This window comes from Amia ocellicauda, unplaced genomic scaffold (assembly GCF_036373705.1).
Source record: "Amia ocellicauda isolate fAmiCal2 unplaced genomic scaffold, fAmiCal2.hap1 HAP1_SCAFFOLD_65, whole genome shotgun sequence".
NCBI classification, from domain to species: Eukaryota; Metazoa; Chordata; class Actinopteri; order Amiiformes; family Amiidae; genus Amia; species Amia ocellicauda.
Window position 1 is genome coordinate 520,001 of NW_027102995.1, and position 16,360 is coordinate 536,360.

Here is a 16,360-nt window from a genome sequence, read left to right on the forward strand (position 1 = left end):
GCACGCAATTACAGCTGTATTATCAAGACAATGTGTTCGTTTTGTAAAATATAGTTCCGGTCTGGTGTGGCACCCCAGCTAACGCACAACGTTGCCACAACGTTTCGTGTTAGCAGGGACTGTCTGCGGCGCGCTGGTGTGTCCCGGACTTTAGAGTAGAGAGACAGATCAACTGCAAGTATGAGCGGCAGAAACGGATATTGCCTTCCCTTTAAGTAGAGCGTCAGGGACAGCCTCCCTTGCTTACGACCATACTAGCCTGAATACGCACGATCTCGTCCGATCTCGGAAGCTAAGCAGGCTCGGGCCTGGTCAGTACTTGGATGGGAGACCGCCTGGGAATACCAGGTGCTGTAAGCTTTTTCATCTTTTACACACCAGAGGGCGACAAATCACGAGTTTTAACTTTGGATACACGCAATTTCATCATTATTTCAGATTTGACTTCCCCAAATACACAGGCATACAATAGATCTTGTTCTCCAACGTAAACGGTCCCTAGAAACTAGGGTACATTCGTAAATAAATTCAGCATCATGGCTAGAAGTGACTAAATGTTGCCTAATCTATCTCATCGAGAAATGACACAATTACAGCAACACAAAAAGGAACTCCACCGGACAAAGTTCAGTGCTCACAAGGAGCCTCATTCAACACACACGGTTCCATTCCCATTCATGCAAAGCACGAAAGTGTAAAACTTGGGAACATACTTGAGAGCAAAGATCACATTCAATCTCATTCAAGGCACGGATGTGAATGCAACGGGATGAAATAACTGAAATGATGCCTGCCCTCGAACTGTGATGATGGACTACCCGACTCGCCAATAATATTGGCTTCTGGTGTATTGAAATACAGGAGCTGCTGGATGTGTGTGTTTTCTTTCCCCCTCACCATAGTTTGTCAAATGTTTAAACAACTGAACTTATATTCAAGGTTTGTTTCTCTTCATATGTTTTACTGGTTTACATTTGTCTCAGCAACCTGTTGAATGATTCTTCTGCTTTCAAAACAAAATGACAACAGGATGAATGCACACACTTGAAAATACAATACATGCAATGTTATGCATCATAGTGATGCAACCTCCTTTCAGTTTCATACTGCATGTCAATTGAAATCCTTACTGAAATGCACACCTTCTCAAGATTGCGCTTGACTGGCGTGTCAGGCACTCAATTACAGCTGTTTTATCAAGACAATGTGTTCGTTTTGTAATATATAGTTCCGGTCTGGTGTGGCACCCCAGCTAACGCACAACGTTGCCACAACGTTTCGTGTTAGCAGGGACTGTCTGCGGCGCGCTGGTGTGTCCCGGACTTTAGAGTAGAGAGACAGTTCAACTGCAAGTATGAGCGGCAGAAACGGATATTGCCTTCCCTTTAAGTAGAGCGTCAGGGATAGCCTCCCTGGCTTACGGCCATACTAGCCTGAATACGCCCGATCTCGTCCGATCTCGGAAGCTAAGCAGGCTCGGACCTGGTCAGTACTTGGATGGGAGACCGCCTGGGAATACCAGGTGCTGTAAGCTTTTGCATCTTTTACACACCAGAGGGCGACAAATCACGAGTTTTAACTTTGGATACACGCAATTTCATCATTATTTCAGATTTGACTTCCCCAAATACACAGGCATACAATAGATATTGTTCTCCAACGTAAACGGTCCCTAGTAACTAGGGTACATTCGTAAATAAATTGAGCATCATGGCTAGAAGTGACTAAATGTTGCCTAATCTTTCTCATCGAGAAATGACACAATTACAGCAACACAAAAAGGAACTCCACCGGACAAAGTTCAGTGCTCACAAGGAGCCTCATTCAACACACACGGTTCCATTCCCATTCATGCAAAGCACGAAAGTGTAAAACTTGGGAACATACTTGAGAGCAAAGATCACATTCAATCTCATTCAAGGCACGGATGTGAATGCAACGGGATGAAATTACTGAAATGATGCCTGCCCTCGAACTGTGATGATGGACTACCCGACTCGCCAATAATATTGGGTTCTGGTGTATTGAAATACAGGAGCTGCTGGATTTGTGTGTTTTCTTACCCCCTCACCATAGTTTGTCAAATGTTTAAACAACTGAACTTATATTCAAGGTTTGTTTCTCTTCATATGTTTTACTGGTTTACATTTGTCTCAGCAACCTGTTGAATGATTCTTCTGCTTTCAAAACAAAATGACAACAGGATGAATGCACACACTTGAAAATACAATACATGCAATGTTATGCATCATAGTGATGCAACCTCCTTTCAGTTTCATACTGCATGTCAATAGAAATCCTTACTGAAATGCACACCTTCTCAAGATTGCGCTTGACTGGCGTGTCAGGCACTCAATTACAGCTGTTTTATCAAGAGAATGTGTTCGTTTTGTAATATATAGTTCCGGTCTGGTGTGGCACCCCAGCTAACGCACAACGTTGCCACAATGTTGCCACAACGTGGCGTGTTAGCAGGGACTGTCTGCGGCGCGCTGGTGTGTCCCGGGCTTTAGAGTAGAGAGACAGTTCAACTGTAAGTATGAACGGCAGAAACGGATATTGCCTTCCCTTTAAGTAGAGCGTCAGGGACAGCCTCCCTGGCTTACGGCCATACTAGCCTGAATACGCCCGATCTCGTCCGATCTCGGAAGCTAAGCAGGCTCGGGCCTGGTCAGTACTTGGATGGGAGACCGCCTGGGAATACCAGGTGCTGTAAGCTTTTGCATCTTTTACACACCAGAGGGCGACAAATCACGAGTTTTAACTTTGGATACACGCAATTTCATCATTATTTCAGATTTGACTTCCCCAAATACACAGGCATACAATAGATCTTGTTCTCCAACGTAAACGGTCCCTAGTAACTAGGGTACATTCGTAAATAAATTGAGCATCATGGCTAGAAGTGACTAAATGTTGCCTAATCTTTCTCATCGAGAAATGACACAATTACAGCAACACAAAAAGGAACTCCACCGGACAAAGTTCAGTGCTCACAAGGAGCTTCATTCAACACACACGGTTCCATTCCCATTCATGCAAAGCACGAAAGTGTAAAACTTGGGAACATACTTGAGAGCAAAGATCACATTCAATCTCATTCAAGGCACGGATGTGAATGCAACGGGATGAAATTACTGAAATGATGCCTGCCCTCGAACTGTGATGATGGACTACCCGACTCGCCAATAATATTGGGTTCTGGTGTATTGAAATACAGGAGCTGCTGGATTTGTGTGTTTTCTTACCCCCTCACCATAGTTTGTCAAATGTTTAAACAACTGAACTTATATTCAAGGTTTGTTTCTCTTCATATGTTTTACTGGTTTACATTTGTCTCAGCAACCTGTTGAATGATTCTTCTGCTTTCAAAACAAAATGACAACAGGATGAATGCACACACTTGAAAATACAATACATGCAATGTTATGCATCATAGTGATGCAACCTCCTTTCAGTTTCATACTGCATGTCAATTGAAATCCTTACTGAAATGCACACCTTCTCAAGATTGCGCTTGACTGGCGTGTCAGGCACACAATTACAGCTGTTTTATCAAGACAATGTGTTCGTTTTGTAATATATAGTTCCGGTCTGGTGTGGCACCCCAGCTAACGCACAACGTTGCCACAACGTGGCATGTTAGCAGGGACTGTCTGCGGTGCGCTGGTGTGTCCCGGGCTTTAGAGTAGAGAGACAGTTCAACTGTAAGTATGAACGGCAGAAACGGATATTGCCTTCCCTTTAAGTAGAGCGTCAGGGACAGCCTCCCTGGCTTACGGCCATACTAGCCTGAATACGCCCGATCTCATCAGATCTCGGAAGCCAAGCGGGCTCGGGCCTGGTCAGTACTTGGATGGGAGACCGCCTGGGAATACCAGGTGCTGTAAGCTTTTGCACCTTTTACACACCAGAGGGCGACAAATCACGAGTTTTAACTTTGGATACACGCAATTTCATCATTATTTCAGATTTTACTTCCCCAAATACACAGGCATACAATAGATCTTGTTCTCCAACGTAAACGGTCCCTAGTAACTAGGGTACATTCGTAAATAAATTGAGCATCATGGCTAGAAGTGACTAAATGTTGCCTAATCTTTCTCATCGAGAAATGACACAATTACAGCAACACAAAAAGGAACTCCACCGGACAAAGTTCAGTGCTCACAAGGAGCCTCATTCAACACACACGGTTCCATTCCCATTCATGCAAAGCACGAAAGTGTAAAACTTGGGAACATACTTGAGAGCAAAGATCACATTCAATCTCATTCAAGGCACGGATGTGAATGCAACGGGATGAAATTACTGATATGATGCCTGCCCTCGAACTGTGATGATGGACTACCCGACTCGCCAATAATATTGGGTTCTGGTGTATTGAAATACAGGAGCTGCTGGATTTGTGTGTTTTCTTACCCCCTCACCATAGTTTTTCAAATGTTTAAACAACTGAACTTATATTCAAGGTTTGTTTCTCTTCATATGTTTTACTGGTTTACATTTGTCTCAGCAACCTGTTGAATGATTCTTCTGCTTTCAAAACAAAATGACAACAGGATGAATGCACACACTTGAAAATACAATACATGCAATGTTATGCATCATAGTGATGCAACCTCCTTTCAGTTTCATACTGCATGTCAATTGAAATCCTTACTGAAATGCACACCTTCTCAAGATTGCGCTTGACTGGCGTGTCAGGCACTCAATTACAGCTGTTTTATCAAGACAATGTGTTCGTTTTGTAAAATATAGTTCCGGTCTGGTGTGGCACCCCAGCTAACGCACAACGTTGCCACAACGTTGCCACAACGTGGCGTGTTAGCAGGGACTGTCTGCGGCGCACTGGTGTGTCCCGGGCTTTAGAGTAGAGAGACAGTTCAACTGTAAGTATGAACGGCAGAAACGGATATTGCCATCCCTTTAAGTAGAGCGTCAGGGACAGCCTCCCTGGCTTACGGCCATACTAGCCTGAATACGCCCGATCTCGTCTGATCTCGGAAGCCAAGCAGGCTCGGGCCTGGTCAGTACTTGGATGGGAGACCGCCTGGGAATACCAGGTGCTGTAAGCTTTTGTACCTTTTACACACCAGAGGGCGACAAATCACGAGTTTTAACTTGGGATACAGACAATTTCATCATTATTTCAGATTTTACTTCCCCAAATACACAGGCATACAATAGATCTTGTTCTCCAACGTAAACGGTCCCTAGTAACTAGGGTACATTCGTAAATAAATTGAGCATCATGGCTAGAAGTGACTAAATGTTGCCTAATCTTTCTCATCGAGAAATGACACAATTACAGCAACACAAAAAGGAACTCCACCGGACAAAGTTCAGTGCTCACAAGGAGCCTCATTCAACACACACGGTTCCATTCCCATTCATGCAAAGCACGAAAGTGTAAAACTTGGGAACATACTTGAGAGCAAAGATCACATTCAATCTCATTCAAGGCACGGATGTGAATGCAACGGGATGAAATTACTGAAATGATGCCTGCCCTCGAACTGTGATGATGGACAACCCGACTCGCCAATAATATTGGGTTCTGGTGTATTGAAATACAGGAGCTGCTGGATTTGTGTGTTTTCTTACCCCCTCACCATAGTTTGTCAAATGTTTAAACAACTGAACTTATATTCAAGGTTTGTTTCTCTTCATATGTTTTACTGGTTTACATTTGTCTCAGCAACCTGTTGAATGATTCTTCTGCTTTCAAAACAAAATGACAACAGGATGAATGCACACACTTGAAAATACAATACATGCAATGTTATGCATCATAGTGATGCAACCTCCTTTCAGTTTCATACTGCATGTCAATTGAAATCCTTACTGAAATGCACACCTTCTCAAGATTGCGCTTGACTGGCGTGTCAGGCACTCAATTACAGCTGTATTATCAAGACAATGTGTTCGTTTTGTAAAATATAGTTCCGGTCTGGTGTGGCACCCCAGCTAACGCACAACGTTGCCACAACGTTGCCACAACGTGGCGTGTTAGCAGGGACTGTCTGCGGCGCACTGGTGTGTCCCGGGCTTTAGAGTAGAGAGACAGTTCAACTGTAAGTATGATCGGCAGAAACGGATATTGCCTTCCCTTTAAGTAAAGCGTCAGGGACAGCCTCCCTGGCTTACGGCCATACTAGCCTGAATACGCCCGATCTCGTCCGATCTCGGAAGCCAAGCAGGCTTGGGCCTGGTCAGTACTTGGATGGGAGACCGCCTGGGAATACCAGGTGCTGTAAGCTTTTGCACCTTTTACACACCAGAGGGCGACAAATCACGAGTTTTAACTTGGGATACAGACAATTTCATCATTATTTCAGGTTTTACTTCCCCAAATACACAGGCATACAATAGATCTTGTTCTCCAACGTAAACGGTCCCTAGTAACTAGGGTACATTCGTAAATAAATTGAGCATCATGGCTAGAAGTGACTAAATGTTGCCTAATCTTTCTCATCGAGAAATGACACAATTACAGCAACACAAAAAGAACTCCACCGGACAAAGTTCAGTGCTCACAAGGAGCCTCATTCAACACACACGGTTCCATTCCCATTCATGCAAAGCACGAAAGTGTAAAACTTCGGAACATACTTGAGAGCAAAGATCACATTCAATCTCATTCAAGGCACGGATGTGAATGCAACGGGATGAAATTACTGAAATGATGCCTGCCCTCGAACTGTGATGATGGACTACCCGACTCGCCAATAATATTGGGTTCTGGTGTATTGAAATACAGGAGCTGCTGGATTTGTGTGTTTTCTTACCCCCTCACCATAGTTTGTCAAATGTTTAAACAACTGAACTTATATTCAAGGTTTGTTTCTCTTCATATGTTTTACTGGTTTACATTTGTCTCAGCAACCTGTTGAATGATTCTTCTGCTTTCAAAACAAAATGACAACAGGATGAATGCACACACTTGAAAATACAATACATGCAATGTTATGCATCATAGTGATGCAACCTCCTTTCAGTTTCATACTGCATGTCAATTGATATCCTTACTGAAATGCACACCTTCTCAAGATTGCGCTTGACTGGCGTGTCAGGCACTCAATTACAGCTGTTTTATCAAGACAATGTGATCGTTTTGTAAAATATAGTTCCGGTCTGGTGTGGCACCCCAGCTAATGCACAACGTTGCCACAACGTTGCCACAACGTGGCGTGTTAGCAGGGACTTTCTGCGACACGCTGGTATGTCCCGGGCTTTAGAGTAGAGAGACAGTTCAACTGTAAGTATGAACGGCAGAAACGGATATTGCCTTCCCTTTAAGTAGAGCGTCAGGGAAAGTCTCACTTGCTTACGGCCATACTAGCCTGAATACGCCCGATCTCGTCCGATCTCGGAAGCCAAGCAGGCTCGGGCCTGGTCAGTACTTGAATAGGAGACCGCCTGGGAATACCAGGTGCTTTAAGCTTTTGCACCTTTGACACACCAGAGGGTGACAAATCACGATTTTTAACTTTGGATACACACAATTTCATCATTATTTCAGATTTGACTTCCCCAAATACACAGGCATACAATACATTTTGTTCTCCAACGTAAACGGTCCCTAGTAACTAGGGTACATTCGTAAATAAATTGAGCATCATGGCTAGAAGTGACTAAATGTTGCCTAATCTTTCTCATCAAGAAATGACACAATTACAGCAACACAAAAAGGAACTCCACCGGACAAAGTTCAGTGCTCACAAGGAGCCTCATTCAACACACACGGTTCCATTCCCATTCATGCAAAGCACGAAAGTGTAAAACTTGGGAACATACTTGAGAGCAAAGATCACATTCAATCTCATTCAAGGCACGGATGTGAATGCAACGGGATGAAATTACTGAAATGATGCCTGCCCTCGAACTGTGATGATGGACTACCCGACTCGCCAATAATATTGGGTTCTGGTGTATTGAAATACAGGAGCTGCTGGATTTGTGTGTTTTCTTACCCCCTCACCATAGTTTGTCAAATGTTTAAACAACTGAACTTATATTCAAGGTTTGTTTCTCTTCATATGTTTTACTGGTTTACATTTGTCTCAGCAACCTGTTGAATGATTCTTCTGCTTTCAAAACAAAATGACAACAGGATGAATGCACACACTTGAAAATACAATGCATGCAATGTTATGCATCATAGTGATGCAACCTCCTTTCAGTTTCATACTGCATGTCAATTGAAATCCTTACTGAAATGCACACCTTCTCAAGATTGCGCTTGACTGGCGTGTCAGGCACTCAATTACAGCTGTATTATCAAGACAATGTGTTCGTTTTGTAAAATATAGTTCCGGTCTGGTGTGGCACCCCAGCTAACGCACAACGTTGCCACAACGTTTCGTGTTAGCAGGGACTGTCTGCGGCGCGCTGGTGTGTCCCGGGCTTTAGAGTAGAGAGACAGTTCAACTGTAAGTATGAACGGCAGAAACGGATATTGCCTTCCCTTTAAGTAGAGCGTCAGGGACAGCCTCCCTGGCTTACGGCCATACTAGCCTGAATACGCCCGATCTCGTCCGATCTCGGAAGTTAAGCAGGCTCGGGCCTGGTCAGTACTTGGATGGGAGACTGCCTGGGAATACCAGGTGCTGTAAGCTTTTGCATCTTTTACACACCAGAGGGCGACAAATCACGAGTTTTAACTTTGGATACACGCAATTTCATCATTATTTCAGATTTGACTTCCCCAAATACACAGGCATACAATAGATCTTGTTCTCCAACGTAAACGGTCCCTAGTAACTAGGGTACATTCGTAAATAATTTGAGCATCATGGCTAGAATTGACTAAATGTTGCCTAATCTTTCTCATCAAGAAATGACACAATTACAGCAACACAAAAAGGAACTCCACCGGACAAAGTTCAGTGCTCACAAGGAGCCTCATTCAACACACACGGTTCCATTCCCATTCATGCAAAGTACGAAAGTGTAAAACTTGGGAACATACTTGAGAGCAAAGATCACATTCAATCTCATTCAAGGCACGGATGTGAATGCAACGGGATGAAATTACTGAAATGATGCCTGCCCTCGAACTGTGATGATGGACTACCCGACTCGCCAATAATATTGGGTTCTGGTGTATTGAAATACAGGAGCTGCTGGATTTGTGTGTTTTCTTACCCCCTCACCATAGTTTGTCAAATGTTTAAACAACTGAACTTATATTCAAGGTTTGTTTCTCTTCATATGTTTTACTGGTTTACATTTGTCTCAGCAACCTGTTGAATGATTCTTCTGCTTTCAAAACAAAATGACAACAGGATGAATGCACACACTTGAAAATACAATACATGCAATGTTATGCATCATAGTGATGCAACCTCCTTTCAGTTTCATACTGCATGTCAATTGAAATCCTTACTGAAATGCACACCTTCTCAAGATTGCGCTTGACTGGCGTGTCAGGCACTCAATTACAGCTGTTTTATCAAGACAAATGTGTTCGTTTTGTAAAATATAGTTCCGGTCTGTTGTGGCACCCCAGCTAACGCACAACGTTGCCACAACGTGGCATGTTAGCAGGGACTGTCTGCGGCGCGCTGGTGTGTCCCGGGCTTTAGAGTAGAGAGACAGTTCAACTGTAAGTATGAACGGCAGAAACGGATATTGCCTTCCCTTTGAGTAGAGTGTCAGGGACAGCCTCCCTGGCTTACGGCCATACTAGCCTGAATACGCCCGATCTCGTCCGATCTCGGAAGCTAAGCAGGCTCGGGCCTGGTCAGTACTTGGATGGGAGACTGCCTGGGAATACCAGGTGCTGTAAGCTTTTGCATCTTTTACACACCAGAGGGCGACAAATCACGAGTTTTAACTTTGGATACACGCAATTTCATCATTATTTCAGATTTGATTTCCCCAAATACACAGGCATACAATAGATCTTGTTCTCCAACGTAAACGGTCCCTAGTAACTAGGGTACATTCGTAAATAAATTGAGCATCATGGCTAGAATTGACTAAATGTTGCCTAATCTTTCTCATCGAGAAATGACACAATTACAGCAACACAAAAAGGAACTCCACCGGACAAAGTTCAGTGCTCACAAGGAGCCTCATTCAACACACACGGTTCCATTCCCATTCATGCAAAGTACGAAAGTGTAAAACTTGGGAACATACTTGAGAGCAAAGATCACATTCAATCTCATTCAAGGCACGGATGTGAATGCAACGGGATGAAATTACTGAAATGATGCCTGCCCTCGAACTGTGATGATGGACTACCCGACTCGCCAATAATATTGGGTTCTGGTGTATTGAAATACAGGAGCTGCTGGATTTGTGTGTTTTCTTACCCCCTCAACATAGTTTGCCAAATGTTTAAACAACTGAACTTATATTCAAGGTTTGTTTCTCTTCATATGTTTTACTGGTTTACATTTGTCTCAGCAACCTGTTGAATGATTCTTCTGCTTTCAAAACAAAATGACAACAGGATGAATGCACACACTTGAAAATACAATACATGCAATGTTATGCATCATAGTGATGCAACCTCCTTTCAGTTTCATACTGCATGTCAATTGAAATCCTTACTGAAATGCACACCTTCTCAAGATTGCGCTTGACTGGCGTGTCAGGCACTCAATTACAGCTGTATTATCAAGACAATGTGTTCGTTTTGTAAAATATAGTTCCGGTCTGGTGTGGCACCCCAGCTAACGCACAATGTTGCCACAACGTGGCGTGTTAGCAGGGACTGTCTGCGGCGCGCTGCTGTGTCCCGGGCTTTAGAGTAGAGAGACAGTTCAACTGCAAGTATGAACGGCAGAAACGGATATTTCCTTCCCTTTAAGTAGAGCGTCAGGGACAGCCTCCCTGACTTACGGCCATACTATCCTGAATATGCCCGATCTCGTCCGATCTCGGAAGCCAAGCAGGCTCGGGCCTGGTCAGTACTTGGATGGGAGACCGCCTGGGAATACCAGGTGCTGTAACCTCTTGCACCTTTTACACACCAGAGGGCGACAAATCACGAGTTTTAACTTTGGATACACACAATTTCATCATTATTTCAGATTTTACTTCCCCAAATACACAGGCATAAAATAGATCTTGTTCTCCAACGTAAACGGTCCCTAGTAACTAGCGTACATTCGTAAATAAATTGAGCATCATGGCTAGAAGTGACTAAATGTTGCCTAATCTTTCTCATCAAGAAATGACACAATTACAGCAACACAAAAAGGAACTCCACCGGACAAAATTCAGTGCTCACAAGGAGCCTCATTCAACACACTCGGTTCCATTCCCATTCATGCAAAGCACGAAAGTGTAAAACTTGGGAACATACTTGAGAGCAAAGATCACATTCAATCTCATTCAAGGCACGGATGTGAATGCAACGGGATGAAATTACTGAAATGATGCCTGCCCTCGAACTGTGATGATGGACTACCCGACTCGCCAATAATATTGGGTTCTGGTGTATTGAAATACAGGAGCTGCTGGATTTGTGTGTTTTCTTACCCCCTCACCATAGTTTGTCAAATGTTTAAACAACTGAACTTATATTCAAGGTTTGTTTCTCTTCATATGTTTTACTGGTTTACATTTGTCTCAGCAACCTGTTGAATGATTCATCTGCTTTCAAAACAAAATGACAACAGGATGAATGCACACACTTGAAAATACACTACATGCAATGTTATGCATCATAGTGATGCAACCTCCTTTCAGTTTCATACTGCATGTCAATTGAAATCCTTACTGAAATGCACACCTTCTCAAGATTGCGCTTGACTGGCGTGTCAGGCACTCAATTACAGCTGTTTTATCAAGACAATGTGTTCGTTTTGTAAAATATAGTTCCGGTCTGGTGTGGCACCCCAGCTAACGCACAACGTTGCCACAACGTTGCCACAACGTGGCGTGTTAGCAGGGACTGTCTGCGGCGCGCTGGTGTGTCCCGGGCTTTAGAGTAGAGAGACAGTTCAACTGTAAGTATGAGCGGCAGAAACGGATATTGCCTTCCCTTTAACTAGAGCGTCAGGGACACCCTCCCTGGCTTACGGCCATACTAGCCTGAATACGCCCGATCTCGTCCGATCTCGGAAGCTAAGCAGGCTCGGGCCTGGTCAGTACTTGGATGGGAGACCGCCTGGGAATACCAGGTGCTGTAAGCTTTTGCATCTTTTACACACCAGAGGGCGACAAATCACGAGTTTTAACTTTGGATACACGCAATTTCATCATTATTTCAGATTTGACTTCCCCAAATACACAGGCATACAATAGATCTTGTTCTCCAACGTAAACGGTCCCTAGTAACTAGGGTACATTCGTAAATAAATTGAGCATCATGGCTAGAAGTGACTAAATGTTGCCTAATCTTTCTCATCGAGAAATGACACAATTACAGCAACACAAAAAGGAACTCCACCGGACAAAGTTCAGTGCTCACAAGGAACCTCATTCAACACACACGGTTCCATTCCCATTCATGCAAAGCACGAAAGTGTAAAACTTGGGAACATACTTGAGAGCAAAGATCACATTCAATCTCATTCAAGGCACGGATGTGAATGCAACGGGATGAAATTACTGAAATGATGCCTGCCCTCGAACTGTGATGATGGACTACCCGACTCGCCAATAATATTGGGTTCTGGTGTATTGAAATACAGGAGCTGCTGGATTTGTGTGTTTTCTTACCCCCTCACCATAGTTTGTCAAATGTTTAAACAACTGAACTTATATTCAAGGTTTGTTTCTCTTCATATGTTTTACTGGTTTACATTTGTCTCAGCAACCTCAGCAAAAATGATTCTTCTACTTTCAAAACAAAATGACAACAGGATGAATGCACACACTTGAAAATACAATACATGCAATGTTATGCATCATAGTGATGCAACCTCCTTTCAGTTTCATACTGCATGTCAATTGAAATCCTTACTGAAATGCACACCTTCTCAAGATTGCGCTTGACTGGCGTGTCAGGCACTCAATTACAGCTGTATTATCAAGACAATGTGTTCGTTTTGTAAAATATAGTTCCGGTCTGGTGTGGCACCCCAGCTAACGCACAATGTTGCCACAACGTGGCGTGTTAGCAGGGACTGTCTGCGGCGCGCTGCTGTGTCCCGGGCTTTAGAGTAGAGAGACAGTTCAACTGCAAGTATGAACGGCAGAAACGGATATTTCCTTCCCTTTAAGTAGAGCGTCAGGGACAGCCTCCCTGACTTACGGCCATACTATCCTGAATATGCCCGATCTCGTCCGATCTCGGAAGCCAAGCAGGCTCGGGCCTGGTCAGTACTTGGATGGGAGACCGCCTGGGAATACCAGGTGCTGTAACCTCTTGCACCTTTTACACACCAGAGGGCGACAAATCACGAGTTTTAACTTTGGATACACACAATTTCATCATTATTTCAGATTTTACTTCCCCAAATACACAGGCATAAAATAGATCTTGTTCTCCAACGTAAACGGTCCCTAGTAACTAGCGTACATTCGTAAATAAATTGAGCATCATGGCTAGAAGTGACTAAATGTTGCCTAATCTTTCTCATCAAGAAATGACACAATTACAGCAACACAAAAAGGAACTCCACCGGACAAAATTCAGTGCTCACAAGGAGCCTCATTCAACACACTCGGTTCCATTCCCATTCATGCAAAGCACGAAAGTGTAAAACTTGGGAACATACTTGAGAGCAAAGATCACATTCAATCTCATTCAAGGCACGGATGTGAATGCAACGGGATGAAATTACTGAAATGATGCCTGCCCTCGAACTGTGATGATGGACTACCCGACTCGCCAATAATATTGGGTTCTGGTGTATTGAAATACAGGAGCTGCTGGATTTGTGTGTTTTCTTACCCCCTCACCATAGTTTGTCAAATGTTTAAACAACTGAACTTATATTCAAGGTTTGTTTCTCTTCATATGTTTTACTGGTTTACATTTGTCTCAGCAACCTGTTGAATGATTCATCTGCTTTCAAAACAAAATGACAACAGGATGAATGCACACACTTGAAAATACACTACATGCAATGTTATGCATCATAGTGATGCAACCTCCTTTCAGTTTCATACTGCATGTCAATTGAAATCCTTACTGAAATGCACACCTTCTCAAGATTGCGCTTGACTGGCGTGTCAGGCACTCAATTACAGCTGTTTTATCAAGACAATGTGTTCGTTTTGTAAAATATAGTTCCGGTCTGGTGTGGCACCCCAGCTAACGCACAACGTTGCCACAACGTTGCCACAACGTGGCGTGTTAGCAGGGACTGTCTGCGGCGCGCTGGTGTGTCCCGGGCTTTAGAGTAGAGAGACAGTTCAACTGTAAGTATGAGCGGCAGAAACGGATATTGCCTTCCCTTTAACTAGAGCGTCAGGGACACCCTCCCTGGCTTACGGCCATACTAGCCTGAATACGCCCGATCTCGTCCGATCTCGGAAGCTAAGCAGGCTCGGGCCTGGTCAGTACTTGGAAGGGAGACCGCCTGGGAATACCAGGTGCTGTAAGCTTTTGCATCTTTTACACACCAGAGGGCGACAAATCACGAGTTTTAACTTTGGATACACGCAATTTCATCATTATTTCAGATTTGACTTCCCCAAATACACAGGCATACAATAGATCTTGTTCTCCAACGTAAACGGTCCCTAGTAACTAGGGTACATTCGTAAATAAATTGAGCATCATGGCTAGAAGTGACTAAATGTTGCCTAATCTTTCTCATCGAGAAATGACACAATTACAGCAACACAAAAAGGAACTCCACCGGACAAAGTTCAGTGCTCACAAGGAACCTCATTCAACACACACGGTTCCATTCCCATTCATGCAAAGCACGAAAGTGTAAAACTTGGGAACATACTTGAGAGCAAAGATCACATTCAATCTCATTCAAGGCACGGATGTGAATGCAACGGGATGAAATTACTGAAATGATGCCTGCCCTCGAACTGTGATGATGGACTACCCGACTCGCCAATAATATTGGGTTCTGGTGTATTGAAATACAGGAGCTGCTGGATTTGTGTGTTTTCTTACCCCCTCACCATAGTTTGTCAAATGTTTAAACAACTGAACTTATATTCAAGGTTTGTTTCTCTTCATATGTTTTACTGGTTTACATTTGTCTCAGCAACCTGTTGAATGATTCTTCTGCTTTCAAAACAAAATGACAACAGGATGAATGCACACACTTGAAAATACAATACATGCAATGTTATGCATCATAGTGATGCAACCTCCTTTCAGTTTCATACTGCATGTCAATTGAAATCCTTACTGAAATGCACACCTTCTCAAGATTGCGCTTGACTGGCGTGTCAGGCACTCAATTACAGCTGTATTATCAAGACAATGTGTTCGTTTTGTAAAATATAGTTCCGGTCTGGTGTGGCACCCCAGCTAACGCACAACGTTGCCACAACGTTTCGTGTTAGCAGGGACTGTCTGCGGCGCGCTGGTGTGTCCCGGACTTTAGAGTAGAGAGACAGTTCAACTGCAAGTATGAGCGGCAGAAACGGATATTGCCTTCCCTTTAAGTAGAGCGTCAGGGACACCCTCCCTGGCTTACGGCCATACTAGTCTGAATACGCACGATCTCGTCCGATCTCGGAAGCTAAGCAGGCTCAGGCCTGGACAGTACTTGGATGGGAGACCGCCTGGGAATACCAGGTGCTGTAAGCTTTTGCATCTTTTACACAACAGAGGGCGACAAATCACGAGTTTTAACTTTGGATACACGCAATTTCATCATTATTTCAGATTTGACTTCCCCAAATACACAGGCATACAATAGATCTTGTTCTCCAACGTAAACGGTCCCTAGTAACTAGGGTATATTCATAAATAAATTGAGCATCATGGCTAGAAGTGACTAAATGTTGCCTAATCTTTCTCATCGAGAAATGACACAATTACAGCAACACAAAAAGGAACTCCACCGGACAAAGTTCAGTGCTCACAAGGAGCCTCATTCAACACACACGGTTCCATTCCCATTCATGCAAAGCACGAAAGTGTAAAACTTGGGAACATACTTGAGAGCAAAGATCACATTCAATCTCATTCAAGGCACGGATGTGAATGCAACGGGATGAAATTACTGAAATGATGCCTGCCCTCGAACTGTGATGATGGACTACCCGACTCGCCAATAATATTGGGTTCTGGTGTATTGAAATACAGGAGCTGCTGGATTTGTGTGTTTTCTTACCCCCTCACCATAGTTTGTCAAATGTTTAAACAACTGAACTTATATTCAAGGTTTGTTTCTCTTCATATGTTTTACTGGTTTACATTTGTCTCAGCAACCTGTTGAATGATTCTTCTGCTTTCAAAACAAAATGACAACAG

At 43.5% G+C, this 16,360-nt stretch overlaps 14 non-coding genes across 14 annotated transcripts; all 14 read left to right on the forward strand.

Moving 5' to 3' along the window:
• The first annotated feature begins 241 nt into the window (after positions 1-241).
• Positions 242-360, forward strand: LOC136741156 (5S ribosomal RNA). Its single transcript, XR_010813905.1, has one exon. It is a non-coding gene; the product is annotated as a 5S ribosomal RNA (ribosomal RNA).
• Positions 361-1,415: 1,055 nt separating this feature from the next.
• LOC136740946 (5S ribosomal RNA) lies at positions 1,416-1,534 on the forward strand. The gene has a single exon (XR_010813705.1). It is a non-coding gene; the product is annotated as a 5S ribosomal RNA (ribosomal RNA).
• A 1,066-nt stretch (positions 1,535-2,600) lies between these two features.
• On the forward strand, positions 2,601-2,719 carry LOC136740868 (5S ribosomal RNA). Its single transcript, XR_010813631.1, has one exon. It is a non-coding gene; the product is annotated as a 5S ribosomal RNA (ribosomal RNA).
• Positions 2,720-3,774: 1,055 nt separating this feature from the next.
• Positions 3,775-3,893, forward strand: LOC136741000 (5S ribosomal RNA). Its single transcript, XR_010813757.1, has one exon. It is a non-coding gene; the product is annotated as a 5S ribosomal RNA (ribosomal RNA).
• Positions 3,894-4,959: 1,066 nt separating this feature from the next.
• Positions 4,960-5,078, forward strand: LOC136741018 (5S ribosomal RNA). Its single transcript, XR_010813775.1, has one exon. It is a non-coding gene; the product is annotated as a 5S ribosomal RNA (ribosomal RNA).
• Positions 5,079-6,144: 1,066 nt separating this feature from the next.
• On the forward strand, positions 6,145-6,263 carry LOC136740910 (5S ribosomal RNA). The gene has a single exon (XR_010813670.1). It is a non-coding gene; the product is annotated as a 5S ribosomal RNA (ribosomal RNA).
• Positions 6,264-7,328: 1,065 nt separating this feature from the next.
• On the forward strand, positions 7,329-7,447 carry LOC136741225 (5S ribosomal RNA). Its single transcript, XR_010813969.1, has one exon. It is a non-coding gene; the product is annotated as a 5S ribosomal RNA (ribosomal RNA).
• Positions 7,448-8,502: 1,055 nt separating this feature from the next.
• On the forward strand, positions 8,503-8,621 carry LOC136740925 (5S ribosomal RNA). Its single transcript, XR_010813685.1, has one exon. It is a non-coding gene; the product is annotated as a 5S ribosomal RNA (ribosomal RNA).
• A 1,056-nt stretch (positions 8,622-9,677) lies between these two features.
• Positions 9,678-9,796, forward strand: LOC136741016 (5S ribosomal RNA). Its single transcript, XR_010813773.1, has one exon. It is a non-coding gene; the product is annotated as a 5S ribosomal RNA (ribosomal RNA).
• Positions 9,797-10,851: 1,055 nt separating this feature from the next.
• Positions 10,852-10,970, forward strand: LOC136741250 (5S ribosomal RNA). The gene has a single exon (XR_010813981.1). It is a non-coding gene; the product is annotated as a 5S ribosomal RNA (ribosomal RNA).
• A 1,066-nt stretch (positions 10,971-12,036) lies between these two features.
• Positions 12,037-12,155, forward strand: LOC136740869 (5S ribosomal RNA). Its single transcript, XR_010813632.1, has one exon. It is a non-coding gene; the product is annotated as a 5S ribosomal RNA (ribosomal RNA).
• Positions 12,156-13,213: 1,058 nt separating this feature from the next.
• LOC136741251 (5S ribosomal RNA) lies at positions 13,214-13,332 on the forward strand. The gene has a single exon (XR_010813982.1). It is a non-coding gene; the product is annotated as a 5S ribosomal RNA (ribosomal RNA).
• Positions 13,333-14,398: 1,066 nt separating this feature from the next.
• Positions 14,399-14,517, forward strand: LOC136741006 (5S ribosomal RNA). The gene has a single exon (XR_010813763.1). It is a non-coding gene; the product is annotated as a 5S ribosomal RNA (ribosomal RNA).
• A 1,055-nt stretch (positions 14,518-15,572) lies between these two features.
• On the forward strand, positions 15,573-15,691 carry LOC136741100 (5S ribosomal RNA). The gene has a single exon (XR_010813853.1). It is a non-coding gene; the product is annotated as a 5S ribosomal RNA (ribosomal RNA).
• The last annotated feature ends 669 nt before the right edge of the window (positions 15,692-16,360 follow it).